Source organism: Ursus maritimus, unplaced genomic scaffold (genome assembly GCF_017311325.1).
Source record: "Ursus maritimus isolate PB19 unplaced genomic scaffold, ASM1731132v1 scaffold_8, whole genome shotgun sequence".
Taxonomy (NCBI): domain Eukaryota; kingdom Metazoa; phylum Chordata; class Mammalia; order Carnivora; family Ursidae; genus Ursus; species Ursus maritimus.
The window spans coordinates 69240754-69262156 of NW_024426996.1; positions in this window are offsets into that span (position 1 = coordinate 69240754).

Here is a 21403-nt window from a genome sequence, read left to right on the forward strand (position 1 = left end):
AGCCACTTTTAAAAAATGTAAATCAGAGTTGATGGTGGCTCAGGCTAGGGTGCTGGAGTGGAGGTGTTGAGAAATTGTCAGGTTCTGGGTATATTTTTAAAGTGGAGAGACGCCTGGGTGGCTCAGTCTGTTAAGCGTCTGCCTTCAGCTCAGGTCATGATCCCAGAGTCCCAGAATCGAGTCCCATGTGGGGCTCCCTGCTTCTCCCTCTGCCTGCTGCTCCCCCTGCTTGTGCTCTCTCTCTCCCTGACAAATAAATAAATAAAATCTTTTGAAAAAATAGATAAATAAAATGGGACCATCAGAACTTCTTCATGAACTAGAGGTTGGGTGTGAGAAAAAGGAGTCAAAGATGACTCCAGTTTTTGGTCTGAGCAACTGTAAGGAAGAAGTTGCCATCAGTGAGGATGGGAACTGGGATGCCATCAACTAGGAAGGCTGTAGGTGCAGCAGGGTTGCAGGAGGTGGTCAGGAGTGTAAGACGTCCACTAGACATCCAAATGGAGATGTGGGGGAAGTAGCTTGATATATGAGTCTGGAGTTCAGAAGAAAGTTCTGGGTTGGAGATATACATTTGAGAGTCATTTGCATGAAGATGGTACCTGAAGCCATCAGTCCAGGAAAGGGGGGTGGGTGCGGCGGGAAGCAAAGGGTCAAGGACTGAGCTCTAAGGGCCTTCAACACAAAGATGTTGGAACAAAGAAGAACCAGCCCAGAGAATAAAATGTAGCAAACAATGGGGCAGGAGGAAAATAGAGAGTAGCTCCTTGAAAAAAGCCTTAAGATTTCTGTAAAAGGGAAGAGAGCCTTCCTCCTCCTCTCCCCTTCTCTGTCCCTGGAACCCAGCCTTAGTGGGCGGAGCGTAAACCACAAGACACAGGAAGCTGGTCACCAACAATGACGCCAGTGAATCATTCCTGGACTGCTAATATTCTGGCTGTTACTTTGTTTAGACTACTGTGATTTTGTCCTTTCTTACAACAGCTGTGATTGAATTCTAACCAATACACACAGATAACATTACAAAGCCTTGCTGTAGGTATTTCAGTTCTGCCATCCCGGTAAGCTGAAATGTTTCCCACTTCTTATTGGTTCTCATGCTTACTTTGGTTTTTCGTTTTTCTTTTCCAGACTGGACAAATTCTTGTGGGGGCTTGCTGGAAGTTCAGAATTTAGATAATAACACAAATCATGATGCCACAGCATTATCTGGTTTCCTTTGAGGGTGACTGTAGACAGAGAAAACATCAAATGGGCTGGTCTGAAGGAGGGGGACGTGGTCTGCCACTGCTCCTTAAAATGCACATTTAGGGGTGCCTGGCCAGCTCAGTAAGTAGAGTATGTGACTCTTGATTTCAGGGTTGTGGGTTCTACCCCCACACTGGGTGTAGAGATTACTTTACAAAAACAAAATCTTTAAAAAAAAACCATACACATCTAAACTAATATAACATTGTATGTTAATTGTCCTTCAATAAAAACATTTTTTAAACCTTACACATTTGTATTACAAAAAATAAATTCACAGAGAAGAGTAGCATTGTGAGGAGTGTTTGATTTTCATTTGAAGTATTATGCACGAAAGCAGGAAGTCATCAATTTATATTGCACTAAATGTATGAGAATCAAAGTGGGAGGAATTTGAGGATGTTGGCACCATATTTCTGATTTGGTTCATTAGTATGTTAGCGTCTTTTACCAGGCCTGGCTACATAATTTTCAGAGCCCAGCCTGGCATGAAAATGTGGGGCCCCTTCTTCAAAATGATCAAGAATTACAGGATGGTGAGAGCAGGTCATTAAGCCAAGTGTTGGGCCCTAGTAAGTGTGGGGACCTATGCAACCACACAGATCACACACCCATCAAGTTGGTAAAATCCCTTATATTAGAGATTTGTGTGCTGAGAGCCTCCTGGCTGTAACCCCTGTATGTGGCTCTGGCGTTGGGCACCATGCTCAGCTTCGTAACATTAATGGTGCAATGGCACCAAAGCCAAGGAAGGGGGGAGGTTGCCTACTGACAGAGAGCTCAAGAGCTTCAAATGCTCCCGAGATTAAGGAGCACAAGGACAGAGAACGTTTCGTCATAGTTGTCAAGGAAGAGGCCCCGCATTCACATCTCCATGACAACACCTAGCACGGCTGGTTTGTAATTTTGCCCTAAGTTAGGAACAATTTCATTGGCAAGCAGCGGAATATTTGACTTCAGAGGCCTAAACAAACAGCAGTTTGTTTTTCTCATATAATAGCAAGTCCAGTGATAGGTTTTCCCAATGTTAGTTCAGCTGCTTCGTGGTGCCTCGGTGTTCTTGCTCTCTGCTTACCCTTCCTTCCCGGTTGCTTGGGGGGATAGGCGTCCTCTCCCGGCTCAAGGTAGCAGGAAGCAGGAAGACGTGGCACGAGCTACATCCGTCTTCCCTTTGTTTCAAACCTCCCAGCAATTCTGATCCCACAGCGGCCTCCCAGCTCAGGTTGCTCTCCTCTGAATTGAAATCTGCTGAGGGCACCACCGCAGAGTCAGGCCACCTGCCTGCCCCCACCTGCTGGGAAAGCGAAGCTTCTGGCTGCTCCCTAAGGAGGTGGGACTCCCAAGAGGGGACATTCCCTAACCAGAGGAGGAGGGTGTCAGAGGTGCTGGGAAGCCAGCAAACCTGAGAGGCCCACACAGCCCTGTACAGTGGTCCCCCTTCTCTGCAGTTTCGCTTTCTGTGGTTTCAGTTTCCCTCTGTCAAAAGACGGCCTGGAAGTCGGTGATCGTGACTGGATCCTCTGACGGAACGTCTCACCTAACACTCTGTCACGACGCCTACGTCATTCCCTGCACTTCATCTTGTCCTGCAAGCACGTTATCACCTCACATCATCACCAGAAAAAGAAGGGTGAGTACAGCACGAGAAGATACTGTTTAGAGAGAGACCGCAGTCACATAACTTTTATTACAGTATATTGTTATCACTGTCCTATTTTATTAGGACTTACTGTTGTTCATCTCTTACCGTGGATGATTTTTTATAAATTAAACTTCATCATAGGGGGTAGGTCTATAGAGTTCAGGACTATCTGTGGTTTCAGGCACCCATAATCCTCACTATTACGTAGCTTTGCGTGCAGTTTTAAAGAAATTCTTAAACAGAGGCTTAAACATATTAGAGACTTACCTTCTCATGTGAGTGAAGACAAAGGCTGGTACAGCGGCTGCCTAAAATTACCAGAGGCTCAAATTTCTTCTGTCTTTCTGCTCTACCATATTTAGTGTTAAGCAAATGACATCTGTTGCCTAATACCCGGAGGAGTCCAAGCACTTCTTCTGCCCACCCCATCTTGGTCTCAGGGTTGTCAAAGAAAAATGCAATGCAGTCAAGCGCTGGAGGGAGCAAAGCTTTACTCACATAGAGAAGAAACAGCAAGGTCAGCTGCAGTAGTGGGGGTCCGTCCCCCATGGCCCCTGGGTTTCCCTGAGAGCCAATGCAGGGCAACTGGCCTACTAGCACCCCTCTGTTGCCTCAGGACCAGGACCCCTCCCCTTCCTCCGTGGAGTCTGGAATACTGAAGCTGGGGGCAGGTCTATGGGCCATGGATTGACACACATGCTTCAGAAGGACAAAGGAACATACACTGAGCCTGAAACAGGGAAAGATATCCCCATACAAGGTGATGAGTCCAGGCCAGGCTGTGTGGGTTCTTTATCTCTAAGATAAAGAAAGTGTTCCAGGTGCAAGCCCCATTCTTACGTGGTCAAGTGGGGGTGAAAGACTACACCAGAGAGGTCCTCTCCCACTCGTTAATGGAGAGTCTGTATCCTCAAGGTCATCTGGCTGCAGGAAAGTCAGCCATTATCTCTGCCTTCCAGACAGGAGGAAGGGTAAAGACAAAGCCCCCAACCCTGCCCCTGCCCCACAGCTGAGTCATTTCCTTTCCAAAATGCTTTGAAAGCTCTGCTCAAGCACTTCTCCTTACAACCCACTGGCCATCCCTATCTGTAAGAAGGGCTGCTACCCAGGGTGAAAATCTGGGCTCTAAAACTCAACAATGAAAGGGAAACTGGATGTTGTTTAGGCAACAGTGTCTGCCCATTTCCCATAGGAAATCTTTCTTGATGCCCTTGTTACATCAGCTGCTCTTTGTCTATGTTCTTCAACATTGTAGAAGAGGTAAAATTTCTCCTTTACCCTTTTAGGGTATCCGGCTGGAACTGAAAATTAAACTGACATAGCAGATTAAAAGGAGAAAAGCATACAAATTTCATTTATTAATGTTGACATGGGAGCCTTCACAAGAAAAACAGAGACCCAGAGAAGCATTTCGGGCTGCAAGCTTGTACACTAGGTTGTTAATGTTGTTTGAATCAATGCAACTCGAACAAAGCATATTGTAAATGCTGAGCAATTTCATTGTTGTGTACACACCTAAGATTAATGTTCTAAAATAATACATGTGAGACTTTGAAATTTACATTTTAATGAAATACTCCTGGAAGACACATTCCAGTTCGAAGGAATCTCATGTGCAAAGGTAACTGACAAATTTATCTTTTTTGAAAAAGATTTATTTATTTATTTTGAGAGAGAGAGCAGGGGGAGGGGCAGAGAGGGAGAATCTTTCACGCAGACTCTCCACCGAGTGAGGAGCCTGACCTGGGGCTCAATCCCACAACCCATGAGATCATGACCTGAGCCGAAACCAAGAGTTGGAGGCTTAACCAACTGAGCCACCCAGGCACCCCCCTCCCCACCCCCCCTTTTCTTAAAAAAGATTTTATTTATTTATTTGAGAGAGAGAGAGAGAGAGCACGAGCAGGAGGAGGGGCAGAGGAAGAGGGAGAAGGACAAGCAGACTTCCCACTGAGAGGGGATCCTGTCGTGGGCCTCAATCCCAGGACCCTGAGACCATGATCTGAGCTGAAGTCAGATGCTTAACTGCCTGAGCCACCCAGGTGCCCCTGACAAATTTACCTTTTGAATGAAGTGATGATAGCTACTACATATTAAGAATCAATTATATTAAGAACAAATAGAGGCTGAACATTAACTTAACATGGATTTTTTCACATTGATCTTATTTCCCATCTCTTTGGATTTTGCTCTTAAATTTCTTATTTCTGCTATCAGAAATTTTAATTTCCAAGAGCTCTTTCTTTTCTCATTGACGCAATATTTACTACTATTTTTCTATAGCCATTAATGATGCTTTCTCTGAAGTTTCTTCTACTGTGAATTGTCTGTTTCCTCTGAGAACTATCTTACTTGTTTTAATCTCTTTGATGCGGGTAGGTTTCCTCAAATGCCTGGTGATCTTTGGCTGTCTAATAATATATAAAAGTGAGGCACCGAAAGGCTAAGTGGAACCTCTTTGATAATTAGCAGCTGTCACTCAAGGGTGATTAGGTAAGACCCAGTCATTTCACTGGGACTTCCATGAATGTCAAAATCGACAAGCCTTTTCTCTTGGGTTGCTCCTTTTCCTCAAAAAGGATCCTTCAATTTCCTGTCTGTCCTTCAATAGCCTGATGGCTAGATTTTTGGAGCATGCCAGGAGGAACGTGTCTTGACTTACATAATTCAGTCTATAGATTTTCACTTAATTTCCCTATTTTCAATTACATGCATCCCCCTGCTGGATCTGGGGCCCCCAAATCTGGAGCACCTCTGATTCAATCCCTTTACAGAGAAAGCCTAGCCTTCTATGAAGTTGGGGAAGAGGCATTTATGTGGGGGAGCATGAATATAATGCATAAAGATTTATTGAGATACCATTTCATGTTTCTGTGTGCATTTTCTTCATGGCTGTGTAATTTGGTCTTGTGATGTCTCTGTCATTTAAGGATTAAGAGGATAGTTCTTTTTTTTTTTTTTTTAAGATTTTATTTATTTATTTGACAGAGATAGAGACAGCCAGTGAGAGAGGGAACACAAGCAGGGGGAGTGGGAGAGGAAGAAACAGGGTCACAGCAGAGGAGCCTGATGTGGGGCTCGATCCCACAATGCTGGGATCACGCCCTGAGCTGAAGGCAGACGCTTAACCGCTTTGCCACCCAGGCGCCCCAAGAGGATAGTTCTTAATAGAGCCATAACACAGACTGCATAATTTACTACTCCTCAGACCACTGGAATGGAATTTTGCTGTGTGTGTTCATTCATTTATTCAGCAAATATTTATTGATTGCCTAGTTTGTGCGAGGCACTGTTCTAGGTGCTGGGAAGTATAGCAGTGGATAAGAGAGTCAAGAGTGTCCTGAGTTACACGAACCCCAGCATCTACCTATTTACTTCATTCATTCTCTTAACAATCATTTTCAGAGCTTACAGTATGGCAGGTAATGAGGTAGCATAAATAAAAGACACAATCTGCCTTCACTCAGCACGTCGTGCAGGAAGGAAGAAAGACCACTAAACAAGGGTATGTGATGCCAAGGGTATGTGATGAGTGAGGGCTGTGATAGGGAAAATACAAGAGGAAAGAGTAAGAGGCTCTCACCTGATTTGTAGGTCAGGAAAGTTCTCCCAGAAAAATTAACAAATTAACCTGTACAATGGGTAGGACTGATAGAGGTGAAGAGAGAGGAGGTGGGTGAAGGGCTTGTGAATAGGCATGAGTGTGTGGGTGGTCTTCCAAAGAATTGAGAGGTCGGTGTGGCTGCAGCGTAGACAGCGAGGGAAAATGGAGCTGTACAGGTAAACAGGGTTCAGTGGCTGAAGAATCGTACGCCGGAGAGAGCTGATGTGGCTTGTACTGCACGGTGGCTGGAGCAAAGGAGAGACCTAGAGAATTATCACACACTTAAGGTAGAATCAAGATGACGTGGTGAGGGACTGGATTTGAAGAGTGAGGGACTGTGAAGATATAAAGGTGACTCGGATTTCTAGCTTAGGCAGCAATATGGATATCCTGCTTTCAACTGAGAAAGAGGACTCAGGAGGAGAAACAGTCCTGGGGGACGGGGTTAAGCAAAGAGGCAGTAGGAAAAACAGTTCCATTTTACCCAAGTTGAGTGTGAAGTTGGAGACATCCAAGTGGAAATATGCACTAGGCAGTGGATGCACGGGTCTGGAGCTCGGGTGAGTCATCCTGGCTAATGATACCAATTTTGCAAACATCGACATATAGCTGAAACCAGGGGAGAGGATAAGAATGCCCAAGCAGAGTATTTGTATATGTATATGTATATGTATATGTATATGTATATGTATATGTATTTGTATATGTATATATGTATATGTATATGAGGTCCATATGCATAATCTCGAGGAAGTCTAATATTTAGGAAACTGGAAGAGGAAGCGACAGAGAAGGAGTGGCCCCAGAGGTAGCAGGTAAAGATACTGATTAGAGGACAAGAGTGGTTAACAAGCTCAAATACTGGGGAAAGGTGAGTCAGCAGGAATAAGGACTGCGAAGAGTCCAACAGATTATGTAATGTGGAGGTTACAGTTTACCTTGGCAAGAGCAATTGCAAACGTGTATTCTATCCTCAGTAGATTCTGTAAAAATGTAGGTTAGCTCATGTCACTCCTGTGCTCAAAACTCAGCGAGGTCTTCCCAATCACTCACTTTCAGACTTAACAGTATCCGACAAGCGATCTGGTCTCCTCCACCTCCAACCAGTTATCTCCTGGGCCTTGTCTCCTATGACTCCCTCTATTCCCATCACACTTAACCTCCTCACTGTTTCTTGAAAAAGCCAGGGAGGCTCCTGCCACAGGGCCTTTGCAATTGCTGTTTGATCTGTCAGAGGTGATGCTCCCAGATTTCTGCCAAACTCACCCCTTTGCTTCCTTAAGGTCTTTGCTCAAATATTGCTTCTCAGTGAGGCCTTATCTGACACTCTATTTAAATCACCTATTTCCATTCAAGCACCCTCATGGTTTTGTTTTGTTTTTGTTTTTTTTAAGGTGGGTGATGTCAAGCATGTTTATGTGTTGTAGGGGAGGAGCCAATCACCAGAAAGAGGGATAATGCAAGGGGGGCATGGAGAGCAGAGTCCTAAGGAAGCAAAAGGGGCAGCCCTGGACTGGAAGAAAGGGACATCCCTTGACTGAAGAGAACGTGCTAGTAACTGGAGGAGGAAGGAAAGAGTGAGGTCAGACATAGGTGGCTTCATAGGTTTGATGGCAGGAACTTAATGGCTTAATGTCTTCTCTTCTCACTAGTAAATAGAGAATGAAGGCCACGCTGAGAGCCAAGTGCTCCGAGATCAAAGGGTTTTGAGGTCACATACAGGTGGGAGATGCTGCTTCTTAATGCTACATCCCAGGTATGAGCTCCTTAAAAGTTTAGAAAAAATCCTAGGGTGAAAAAGAAAACTGGCCACACTCTGTGGCTTGAACAAATGAATTTATGTGGTGAAGGATTTAATGTTTCGCCCTCCACATGTACTTCTAAGCCCTCCCCTCACCTGTCCAGAGAACAGTGTTCTTCGCACACCCCTTTGGGAGGCTCTGGAATAGAAGACAGCTGCCACGGGACATGCGTGGGCTTTCACCCTCACCACCCGGGGCAGAAGTCCAGTTATGTGTGGGATCAGAGTATTATGATCAGATTTCTTGTAAAATTTCCTAATATTTTAAAAAGTATCCCAATCGGGTGCCTGGGTAGCTCAGTTGGTTAAGTGTCTGACTCTTGATCTCAGCTCAGGTCTTGACTGGGGTCATAAGTTTGAGCCCTGGTTGGGCTCCATGTTGGGTGTGGTGACTACTTAAGGAAAAAATAAAATAAAATAAAAAGTATCCCAATATAATGTGGCTTATGCACGAGTTATGCCAAACTGATATTTAAAAATGAATTAGCATTCTTGTATGAACACTGGATTTGTTCTAAAAGTGGTAATACAGAGCAGTGGAGAAACAACAGTCTTTTACATAAATGAAGAAGCCCTTTGAACTCAATGAATGAAGCATGGCCTAGTGGGTATGTGTCTGGGGAAAAAGGGAGTTTTGACCCTTACGGCACAACAAACACAAAAATAATTTCCAAGCAAATGTGAAAGGTCAAACAATAAAATCTGCGTAAGATAACAGGAGACTATTTAGATGAACTTGGGGTAGGCAAAGATTTCTCATACAGGGTACAAAAAGCACTAACAATAAAGGAAGTTTGATAAATTCAGTTACATGAAAACGAAGAACTTCTGTCCAACAAAAGACATTAAGACAGTGAAAAGGCAAACCATAGCTTGGGAAAAGTGATTTGTGATCCATGTAATCAGCAAAGGATTAGTAACCAGAATAAATAAATACCACCCATCAATTACTGACAGGCGATGCAGTAAAACCGGACTCTGGAGTCAGACTGTCTGTAGCTCCTCACAGCGTGCTTCCCTGTCTCCCTTTCCTTATTGTAAGGGTGAATAATAGTATGCCCACCTCCTGGGCTCGCTGGGAGAATTAACTGACACAGATAAAGCACTTTGAGTAGAGTTTTGCACATTAAAAGAGCACGATGAAAGTTAACAATTATTATGGGTTCTCTACGTTTTCAAAGAGGTGAAAGCTTGACGCAGAGGACTTGGTATTTCGTGTACGCCCCTCATCAGAGCACGCGTTGGTAATGCGAGGGACGCGCTGTACATCACATTTCCTCTTACACAGCAACCGTGTGTGCACACCCCGTGGGAGGTGATGCCAGCAAAGGTGACCCACCCCTTCCACAGTAACTGAGAGGCATTCTGGCCTCACCACCAAATACCTGCAATGATCTTGCCTGTATTCTCCTTCACCCTATAATTTTGACACCTTTATGATACCCTTAAACAAGGTCACAGCGTCAGTTGCATAATCGTGCAATTCACTTCTTTTACTAGTATTATATTCAACAGTTTTACAGATATATACAGAATTCCTGGAGAACATTTTAGGCTTGCCCTTAATCTTGTTAGGAGTTTGCACTTCTATAGGTGTTTATCTGAAAGGAAATGCTTTTCTCAACTTCATCATTTCCATATGGAAGCAGGAGAGCAAGGTTTTTGTCTCACAGAGTCCAAGAATGAATCTCCCGGGCAAAGGAGAGCGAGTAAAGCGGTAGAGTTTTTATTAAGCAGGGATACGGAAAAAGCTCTCAAGAGAGAGAGGGGTCCCACCAGGGTTGCCAATGAGGGCTTTTCATTGGCGTTCTTTTATTTAGAATAGAGCAAGAAACTTGTGGCCTTACAACTCTTAGAACATCTTTGGTTGAGCAAGGATTTATGATAACATTTTTAATGGTTAACTTCTCCTTTGAGGCCTGGTCATTTTCTGTGACCATTTTTTATTTTCTGTGGTCACAATGTAATTATTTGAAAAACACTGTAACCCTGGCAGTTGGGACAGAGTATTCTGATTTTTCTTCCTGATCTTCGTCTTTGTTCTCAGTGGCAGCATACCTGAAATACCTCAGAACCTAGTTGGGGTCCCTATTGTTTCCCTACCTGAAGTCTCATCCTTTCCCTATTTAATACAGGTGGTCTTGTGAGCCACTGTTCTTTCCGGGGGCGGGGACTCAAGTTCAAGGCACCCCTGCCAGGGAAGCATTTTCCTTGGCAGTGATTCACCAAGCAATTTTCTCCAAGTTCTGCCATAGGTCAGCAGGATTTCACTGGCATCACTGGTGTAACAGAAACGCTTGTAAAGCCAGCACATCTCTGGCTGTTCTCATTAATCCCTCTTCACTCCCTGGGAAGTGGCCTGTGTAAGCCAGAAGCGATCGTTAACAAGCAGACCCACGTTTATCAAAGTGTGGTGGTGGCCCATGTGGGTAAGTCTCCCCCGAGCTGCTTGTTAAAAATGCAGAGTTCTAGATCTCACCCTAGACCCTCTGAATCAAATCTCTGGGACGGTGAGTTGGAAAGTTTGCATTTAAAATAATCTTTCTAGGTGAGTCTGAAATTTAAGAACTGCAGAAAGGTATACTTCTGAGTGCCACAGAATCTGCTTCTAGAATTAGAAAATCCATGCCCAGCAATGGTGGTAGAATACAGTTTGTGAAAAGTGGGGGCCAGTTGAATCTACAGATTACATTCGGGCAGGAAGACTATGTGAAGTGGGTGGACGGGCGTCTGGAGAGGGTGAACACGCCACATGTTGCAATCAACCATTCCCTAGAGCTAAGGGGAAGTTCTGCTCTGCCTCTGAGAAGTGAATTACTCAGGAAAATAGGTTTATTTCATCCTTATCAATTCTACCAATGAATAAACGTATAGCTAATTTACTGTATCTTGAGCTTTCTGTTTAAGAGATGGATACTCTTGGGCACCTGGGTGGCTCAGTTGGTTAAGCGACTGCCTTCGGCTCAGGTCAGGGTCCCAGGGTCCTGGGATTGAGTCTCACGTCTGGCTGTCTGCTCATCAGGGAGTCTGATTCTCCCTCTGCCCCTCCCCCCGCTTGTGTGCTCTCTCTCTCTCTCAAAAATAAATAAAAAAATCTTAAGAACAGAGAGAGAGATGGACACTCTTCTTACATCTAGGGAGTGTACGGATCAGCCTCTAGATTGGGGTAATTCTGCACTTACGTGTGAACCCTCAGGCAGAAGTTTCTTCTGAGCTCACGAACTAACAAGCCTGCTTTGGTCATTCTTGAGGCTGTTCACGGACCACTACCAGAAGACCTAACCTCAAGTACATAGAATTGCCTAGGGGTCCAGTAAAAAAATGCAGTTTGTGATTCAGTGGTTCCAGGGTGAGATCTGAGATGCTGCGTTTCTAACAAATTCTCTGGTGAAGCTGCTGAGGCAGGTCCACGGACCACATTGAGTAGCAGGGTTAAGACGCACCGTCTTATTTCTGGTCTGCAGAGAGCTGTTGCTGAGACTCTGTGGTCCCAGTTCACCGGAACTGGACAGCTGGTGGAGGCAGGTCAAGACCCATCATCCCAAGCAACGCAGACCGGACTTTGCTCCCCCAGCTCCTGACACGAATGTGTGTTGGTGGCTGATGCATCATGAAGCTCCCCTCCCTTTCATGCCTGATTCTGGTCTTGTAAACCAGCTAGTTCTTTCTCTGGAAAAACAAATTTGGAATTCTGTCCTGCTTGCCCCCAGCCACATCCTGAACTGTTGACAATGATGGTGACTGCTGTTGAACATCTCCCAAGCCTTCAATGGCTCGGTGGTGTCTGGATCCCATGGTGGTTGTTCTCTTTATTTTCCAGTTTTGCCTCAGCATTCAGACCCATTGAGCTTTCCGTTCCTCAGACACATTCTGGCTCCTGGTCCTAATCACCCCTTTTGGGTAGGAGTCTCACCTGAGGCAACTGGCCTTCCTGCACCTCCCCAGTCATCCAGCCTGCCTAGCGAGGGGTCCAGTCCTGCTAGTTTCTAAGAGCCCGGTCTATAGGCATCTACTCTCAATCATGTGCCTTTTAAAGAACTTCCTTGCATCCATCTACATCCATAAGCTAAGAGTAGAGAAGACTAATTGTTATCTCTTAATCTCATCTTGGTCAGGTCTGGGATTTTCCTCCAATAATTCCCTGAATCGGGGCACCTGCCTGGCTCAGTCCATAGAGCATGCGACTCTTGATCTTGGGGTTGTACGTTCAAGTCCCATGTTGGGTACAGAGATTACTTAAAAAAATAAAATCTTAAAAAAAAATTCCCTGAACTTTATCTTCTTGGAGAATAATCTTCCCTTATAATGTGAGCAACGGTCCTGAGGAATGTTGTAGGGTGCTTGATTTTTTACCATGAAGGTCTTTAGTGGATGGTAACTCTCGTGCCCTTCTCCAGCAGTTGGACCATCTCTATATACTTTCCAGAGACAAACCGTTCTCAGTAGTTGAAATTTTAAATAAACTCCTTTCTCTAATAAAATAGCAATGACTTCTAAAAAATGTATTATTGGAGTTGTCAGTATGTCAGGTATATGTCTTCCACAGTCTTCATATTTCAAAGGTTTCTTTTTTTTTTTTTAAGTTGTTTAATTCCAGGAGTGCCTGGGTGGCTCAGTCGGTTAAGCAGTTAAGCATCTGCCTTCAGCTCTTGGCATGATCTTGGGGTCCTGGGATCGAGCCCCGCATTGGGCACCTTGCTCAGCGGAGAGCCTGCTTCTCCCTCTGCCTGCAGCTCCCCCTGCTTGTGCTCTCTCTCTCACTATCTCTCTCTCTATGTGTCAAACGAATAAATAAAATCTTTAAAAAAAAGTTGTTTAATTCCAATTTGGTCTCCACAATTTGGGCTAACTAAATTTAAGTCCTTAATCATTCAGACACTGTATATTTTCTGTGGCCCCACCCACAAACTTGAGTGTATCAGTAATTCTCAAATGTCAACTCTCAGCTATCAGCTGGGGAACTCAAAGGACACACACACACACACACACACGCACGTGCACACACACTCACTCCGGAATCTACCTTCCCTCCTCTCTTCCCTCTCCCACAATAGATTCTGAATCAGTTTTTAAAAGCTCACCAGGTAATTTTGACCATCATCCAGGTTTGGAAACTATTGAGATGGTTTCTACCTATCAATCATCTATCTATCTATCTATCTATCTATCATCTATCTATCTAATTTATCCTGCTTTCTTTATTCCAGAAAAGATTTAAGATATCGACTTGATTAAATACACTATCTTAGGAAAATAGCCACTTAAGAAAATAAATAAAAATATCAATAGTGGTTTAATTTTTACCTTCTTTCCCCTAATTTGGGGTTTTCCAAATTTTCTTCCCACGTATTATTACAATGATAATAACTTTTAAAGAGTAAATCTTTATGAATAAAAAATTGATCCAGTGACTTGTCATGGTTGCCCTATCTACTCTTTTATCTTTGATGAGTTATCAGTTAACCAAATATTTTTATTTTTAGGGCCCTGTTCCCTCAGAAGACTAAAGAAGCATACTTTTATGGCTACGACTACAGATTACTGGTAAGATGATAGACCTCTAAAGTTCTAACAGTTTCTGTCCCCTTCTGTCACACAACACCCTCACCCCCTCAAAAATGATGCCCATTCTACTTAGCCAGCAGTGGTATATGTAAAATATAAAAAGGGCTTTCCTTCTTTGATTGTAACTTGAAATTGAAATGTAGCCTACTAGAATCATAGAATGAATCTGAGTTGGAAGACCCAGTCAACATCCCCTGTCCCCCTCACAACCACACCCCAGAACACAATGTTTATTGCCTGTGGATTGCTTCCCCCTGGTGGTGAAAGGTGGTCATGCCATTTCAGTTTTTAAAATTAGTTTAACTTCAGAATCACAGTTCATACGTTTTTGCACATCGTCAGTTGCTCTATGATTATGACAACCTATGCCTTTGTGACAATATCACATAATATCAAGGCTAAAACAGCCCAGGATTTTAACAAAACAACAATATCTACAGACAGGCGAAGCTCATTGCTTCTCTAATTTCTTTTGACTCACTGTTTCAAGTGAAACAACTTATCTCTGATTTACAATACTCCCACTGCAAAGAAATCGTACAGAAATGCATGTAATAACGCAAAGTGCCACCCTCTGGTTATAGCCGTCAGTTACAGAACAAAACAAACCAAACCAAAGGGATCTGGACACAGCTTACTACCAGATCCAGGATTTGGTAAAGGGTTCATGCCTAGAAAACAGTCTGTCATTTCGAGTCAGGTTCCTCTAAAGGACCTCAACGAGGGGTGCCTGGGTGTCTCAGTCGGTTAAGCATCTGCCTTTGGCTCAGGTCACGATCTCAGGGTCCTGGGATCAAGCCCCACATAGGGTTCCCTGCTCAGCAGGGAGTCTGCTTCTCCCTCTGTGGCTCCCCCTGCTTGTGCTCTCTCTCTCAAAAAAAAAAAAAAAAAAAAAAGGAATCTCAATGAGCTCAGTCCAGTTTTAAAATCATCCTTTAGTGTCCTGGAGAAAGTAGATGCAATTATAAATTTTTCTTTAAAAAACTGCTTTTAAACCATTCCCAAGGGATGTTTGCATATAGTATATTACTTTTATCTGATCCCTCAGAAATTCTGCAAGGTTGACAGGGAAGGTATTATTATCTTGTCTTTTTTTTTTTTTTTTCTGGTTGAGGGAAGAACACACAGCAAAAACAGTTCCAGAAATGGGACAAGAATCATAGCTGTCCCGGTGTTTGTGAAATGCTCCAGATTCAATGTTCAGTTGGGTTGTGTGTTATCTGGATGTCCCGCCCACAGGGACATCCTAAGATGTAACTCATCCCAAACCGCCCCTTCTCCTGGATTCCTGTGACAGTTAATGCTATCGCCATCAGCAACCCCATCAAATGAGAAATCTGGGAGGCCTCCAGAATCCTCCTCCTTCCTCTGTCCCCACTTGCAACCAACAAGTCTTGTTGGTTTTCCTAACCCTCCTTCACATACTGTTACTCCCCAGTATTACTCCCCTACAGCTACCATAACAAAGTACCACAGCCTGGGGGGCTCAAATATCGGAAGTTTGTTTCTCAAGGTTCTAGAAGTTCTGAGGTCAAGGTGTCATAGAGTTGATTTCTTTCTGAGGCCTCTCCCCTTGTCTTGGCTGTCTTCTCCCTGAGTCTTCACAGGATCCTAATATATGTCCTAATCTCCTCTTCTTATAAGGAGACAGACCAGACATATTGGATTAGGGCCCACCCTAATGACCTCATTTTAACTTAATTACCACTTTTTTTTTAAAGATTTTATTTATTTATTTGACAGAGATAGAGACAGCCAGTGAGAGAGGGAACACAAGCAGGGGGAGTGGGAGAGGAAGAAGCAGGCTCCCAGCGGAGGAGCCTGATGTGGGGCTTGATCCCATAATGCCAGGATCACGCCCTGAGCCGAAGGCAGACGCTTAACAACTGCGCCACCCAGGCGCCCCTTAATTACCGCTTTAAAGGTCAATCTTCATATACAGTTATATTCTGAGGTCCTGGGGATCAGGACTTTCAATATAAGAAATTTGGGGGTGCTGCAATTTAGTTCATAACCACTCTTTTATCTTTCTGAACTGGTTGATGGCTGCCTCCTTCTGCCCTTCACTTTGCAATCTGTTTCCACCTGTATCTTCTGCTCCAATTTACTATCTACAGGGATCTTTCTAATACACGAGTCTGATGGTGTCTGATCGTGCCTCTCCCCTGCTTCTAATCCTCTGATCAAGCCCATGTCCTTTCACAGGCTGTAGGAAGAGCTCTGGGCACCAGCCCCACCTTTTGCACCTGCATCCTTCTCTTCATGGTTCTTGTCCTGCACTTGACCCCCACCGATGCCATGTGACAGGGCCACGCTGTTTCATGCCTCGGTGCCTTTATTTATATCTACACCCTCATTCCACGACCTTTTTCTTCACCAGCCTACCTTTTCCCATTCTTCAAAACTGATAGCAAGCAAATGGGAACCTTTTCTAGTTCCTACGGGCAGCCACAGCTCTGGCTCCCAGAACGACCTGTGTGTTGGAGTGCATCTTGGGGCGTTATGAGGGACTGAACACGGGAAGAACAAGATCACTCACTGTTGGAACAATTTGTCAAGGAAATGATGATCCGGCTCTGACATTAGAAACAAGCTGTCCCCTGCACTTTGGAAGATGTCACCTGCCCCAGACCAGGCGGCCGGTGTGAGCCCACGGGCAGGGAAACTGCTTCATGGTCTTCTGCAGACAAACGATTTTCTTCCCATTTATGGCTGGCTGTCTAGTTATTTTTGTATTATATACATTTGAACTTCGGCTCATACCTGTGAGGCTGATAATTTATGGAGACATTCATTTACATTTCCTTTTACCTACCCTGTCGCTATCCCCATTCCAGCTGATCGTGGGCCCCATGTCTCTTTGCTTTGGGAGATTTGTGGCAATGGAGAAACAGAAGGGCAATCACACTGACTTCCAGTGCTCTGGGTTTTCTAGGTTGTGAATTGTGCCAACACATCTGTTCAAGGGTTCAGTCAGAGAGGTGGCCCTGTTTTCACATTTGCACAACCCCAAGCTCATCACAAAGGTCAACCCTGTCCAAAATAATAACATGTGGTATCTTCCATACCAGCAGCTCTATTGGAAACTTTACCCTCGTGCCAGCATGTGATTACTATCAATGATTTTACTTCCAAATCCTACCACTGCCTGTGGGAAGCTGTGTCAGGAACCAACTTTGTCCAGCCCCCAACCCCATGTCATAATCAAATGGGATGTTTGTGTTTTTCCTTCCTGGTCTGTAAACTGCCCAAACAATGTCCCATTCATCTTTGTATCCTCAGGACCCAGTGCTGGACACGTAGCAATTATCCCAAAATACCTATTGAAAATTAAGTTAAAATAATCATATCAATGGGAGGACAGCGCAGGGGCATTCCCAGTAAATATTGGAAAATATTTTTAGTGCGAAGCTTTTGTCGTTGGAGATGGGAGACTGGAGGTGAAGGTACAGATGAAACAAAATTAGCCATGGGTTGACATTGTTGAAGCTGGGAAAGGGGACTGCATTATAGTAGTCTCTCTGCTTTAAAATAGATTCAAAAATTTCCCTAATAAAAAGTAAAAAAAAAAAACCCAGAAGTCCATTTGTTTATAAACAGGCATGAGAAAGAAGTGTTAATGTTATAATGAAGATGTTCCGGAAAGCTTATTTTTTGCATTTTGTCACAATGGCCCTTAGTTGAGGAACAATGGCAGTGACTTCCACGTCTGCTGGGGAGAAGCTCAGAAGAGGATGTCACTGGTGTGGCTAGTCAGCCCTTGAGATGGTGTCACAGGTTCCCTAGGATAAAACCTCCATTTAGCTGCAGAGGGAACAATTGAGTATTAGAATGGTCATTGTTACATGCTATCCTTTGGCTCAAATTTCGTAAACAGATTCATCTTTAATGATGGTATGAGTAAGGGATATGGGATCTGATGGGATTGCCTGAAATCTCAGACCTGGAAATTTCCACTGCAGTGGGATGTCATGAGATTCGATACTGACAGAGCCATTAAACTTATAAAGAACAAAACTATGTGGAAATAAAAAAATAGGTTTGACATTTTTCTGTGAAGAAAGGGGAAGGACAATAAGTACATGCTGTACTCTATTTGGGACGAGAGACACAATGATGGCGTACAAAAGTTCGTGTTGGGACATGACGCGACGACGGGAATGAACCTTGAAAACAGACTAAGTGGAAAAGCCCAGTCACAAAAACCCCATGTTGTGTAAATCCATTTATAAGAAATGTCCAGAATAAGCAAACCTGTAAGACAGGAAGTACCTTAGTGGTTGCCGACAGTGGGCTTGGAAGAGAGGGAGAAGAATGCTGGGGTACACGGTCTCCTTTTGGGGCCACAAAAATGTTCTAAAGTTGTGGTGATGTTTGCACAATTCTGTAAACATTCTGAAAACTATTGAGTCATATATTTATTTATTAATTTTTTTGAGTTGTATCTTTATATGACCCAGTTCATGATGTATAAATTAATCCTCAAAGAAAGTGTTAAAAATGTTGGGGTTTTGGGATGAAAGATTTCTTTTTTAAATTGTCTTATTACAGCATGATGTAATTCATTACATTAGCTTTTCCACAAACTGCACAATTTATGGTCACTCACAGTGAAAATCTGGCAAGGATGCTTCCCATTCACCAATGATAATTTTTATTAAAAGAAAATCCCAGAGAAGATGTTTCTGATAAACTTCAAAACCAAAGTTAAGTTCAATGAGTTGTTCACCGAGTACTTGACAATTAAGCACCTAATGACAATGACGTGGTGTTCGGTTTTCTAGCGGATGCCGCACGGTCTGTGGATACCGTCTCCTCTCTTTCCTCTGTTGCTTTGTCAAGGAGGAGGTGGGCAAGGACAGTTCTCATACTAGTTGGTCCTCCAGCATGGGTGAGCAGTGGTCCCTAATCCCAAATGAGACTTGCTGTGCCAGAGGTAAAGAAGTACTCAGAGGAGTGTGGACACGTCAAAAAGGAGCTACTAGAAGGCACTCTCACTGGTCACATTTGGAACGATTTGAGCATCAAAATAAATAATGAAATAGGAATGGATAATAAACCATAGAGTAAAATAGGAATCTGTGAGTCCATACCGATAAAATATATGAATGAAAATATAGATTCTTTCTTACAGTAAAATGCCAACTAATACATGTAGAAAGAATAATGGAATTAGGAAAAGAACCATTTGGTAACTATCATACTAACAATTGATTTAGGCAGGAAACATCAACAGATGCTGAAACTAGTGGGTGAGAATTTAATGGGAAATAAGCTGTTTCCATAGTCTTGAAATATCTCTCAAGAAAATACTGACTAATTTGAATGGGAAAGAGAGTAACCACAGTGGAGAAATCTGATAATACCACTCTCCAAGTGATCAAAGTTAATGCCACCAGTAATAGGACAAAAAATATCAAGTGCCTCCTGTAGGATGTAGTGACAATGGTCCCACATCATGTCAGAGGTCATTCCTGCTGAGAATGCACAGGTAAATCTAAGGAGACCCAAACCGAGGGAGAATCTATGAAACAAATGTCCTGTGTTCAAAATAAGTCAAGGTCATAAAAGACAAAAAGGACTGAGGGATTGTTCCAGTTTAAAGGAGACTAAAGAGATGTGATACTAGATGCAACTTGAACCCTGCATCGTCTTAAAAAGAAAACAAAACTGTGGGGCTGCCTGAGTGGTTCTGTCGGTTAAGCATCTGCCTCTTGATTTCAGCTCAGGTCGTGATCTCAGAGACCTGGGATCAAGCCCCATGTCAGGCTCTGTGCTCAGTGGGGAGTCTGCTTGAGGATTCTCTCTCTCCCTCTCCCCCTCCCTCTGCGCACTCTCTCTCTCTCAAATAAATAAATCTTAAAAAAAACACAAAAAGCAAAAAACAAACTACAAAGGACATAAGGGGGACTGTTAGCAAAATTGTAATAAGATCTATAGGTGAGATAACAGAACTCTGTCAGTGTTAATTTCCTGATTTTGATCACTGCACTGTGGTTATAAAAGACAATTCTTTTAAAAAATATTTTTAAAGGAAATACACACTAAAGTATTTAGAGGTAAGTGGTAAGATGTCTGCAACTTGCTCTCAAATGCTTCAGCGAAGTTTATGCATACACACGCCTGCACACACATGCATACACGTATGTGCACACATAGTACACACCCATAGGCACGCACCTGCACACATGCACACACAGAATGCACACACACAGTGCACACACACAGTGCACACCCACATGCATGCACCTGCACACATATGCACACACACGTGTGCGCACACAGTATGCACGCATCTGCACACACCCACGTGTGCACACATGCATACACTTGCCCATGCGTGCACACACACACAAGAAAGAGATGAAGAGAGGAGAGAGAGAGAATATGATAAAGCAAATGGGGTAAAATGTTAACACGTAGAGAATCCAGGTAAAGGATATGGAGGGATTCCTTGTACTACACTTGCAAATTTCTGTAAGTCTAAAATCATGTCAAAATTAAATGCTAAAAAATTGTCTTGGGAACTAAATGTGATAACACAGACAAACCTCATCAAATGCTTAGCACAGTACCTGGCATGTAGGATATATTTTCTGCAAGATGGCAAATATCATAAACGTATCTGCCAATATACAGTCTTTCTGCTCTGTCTGGCCCGTCTGCTCACTGTCCACAGAACACACCCAGTCCGTCTGTCCTGGATGCCCTGCTCGCTCGTGTCTCTCTTTGCATCCATCCTCTCAGCCAGGGTGAAACACATTTACCTCGGCTCCAGTCACTTTCCCAAGAAACTTTATTGAGTACTACTTATGTGTACCTCTCCCCTTCCCGAATTCCTGCGGACCAAATGATTGATCTAAAAAGTAAGCGACTTCTTTGTCCTTTTTTGTCATATATGATTTTTCTCTTTATAAAAAGAAGAGTTATATTGTCCAACATTTTTTTCCAGAAGAAGGTGACTTGATTAGAACTATGTGTTCCAGGGGCACCTGGGTAGCGCAGTTGTTAAGCGTCTGCCTTCGGCTCAGGGCATGATCCCAGTGTTCTGGGATTGAGCCCCACATCGGGCTTCTCCGCTAGGAGCCTGCTTCTTCCTCTCCCACTCCCCCTGATTGTGTTCCTTCTCTCACTGCCTGTCTCTATCTCTGTCAAATAAATAAATAAAATCTTAAAAAAAAAAGAACTATGTGTTCCAAATTACAAAACAATATGTTTACCAATAATCCATTGTGTAAGAAAAAAAGTGGACGTAGACTTATGAAAGAGTATAGGAGAAGGTACAGAGATGTAGAAATGGTTACCTTTGGAAGTGGGGTTGGGGGAGGAAAGGGGACACTTTAAATTTTTTATTTGTGTGTTTTAAGTTTTTTGTGTGTATATAAAAGCTTTGTTTTCTATGTAATTTAGGAACAGTTCTGGGTGCTTGAGATAAACCAATAAGCAAAAATTGAGAAAGATCTCTGTCCTAATGGAGATGACATTCTCAAGGGAGAACACAGACAATAAACACAAACATAGTACACAGACCAATTATGTAGGA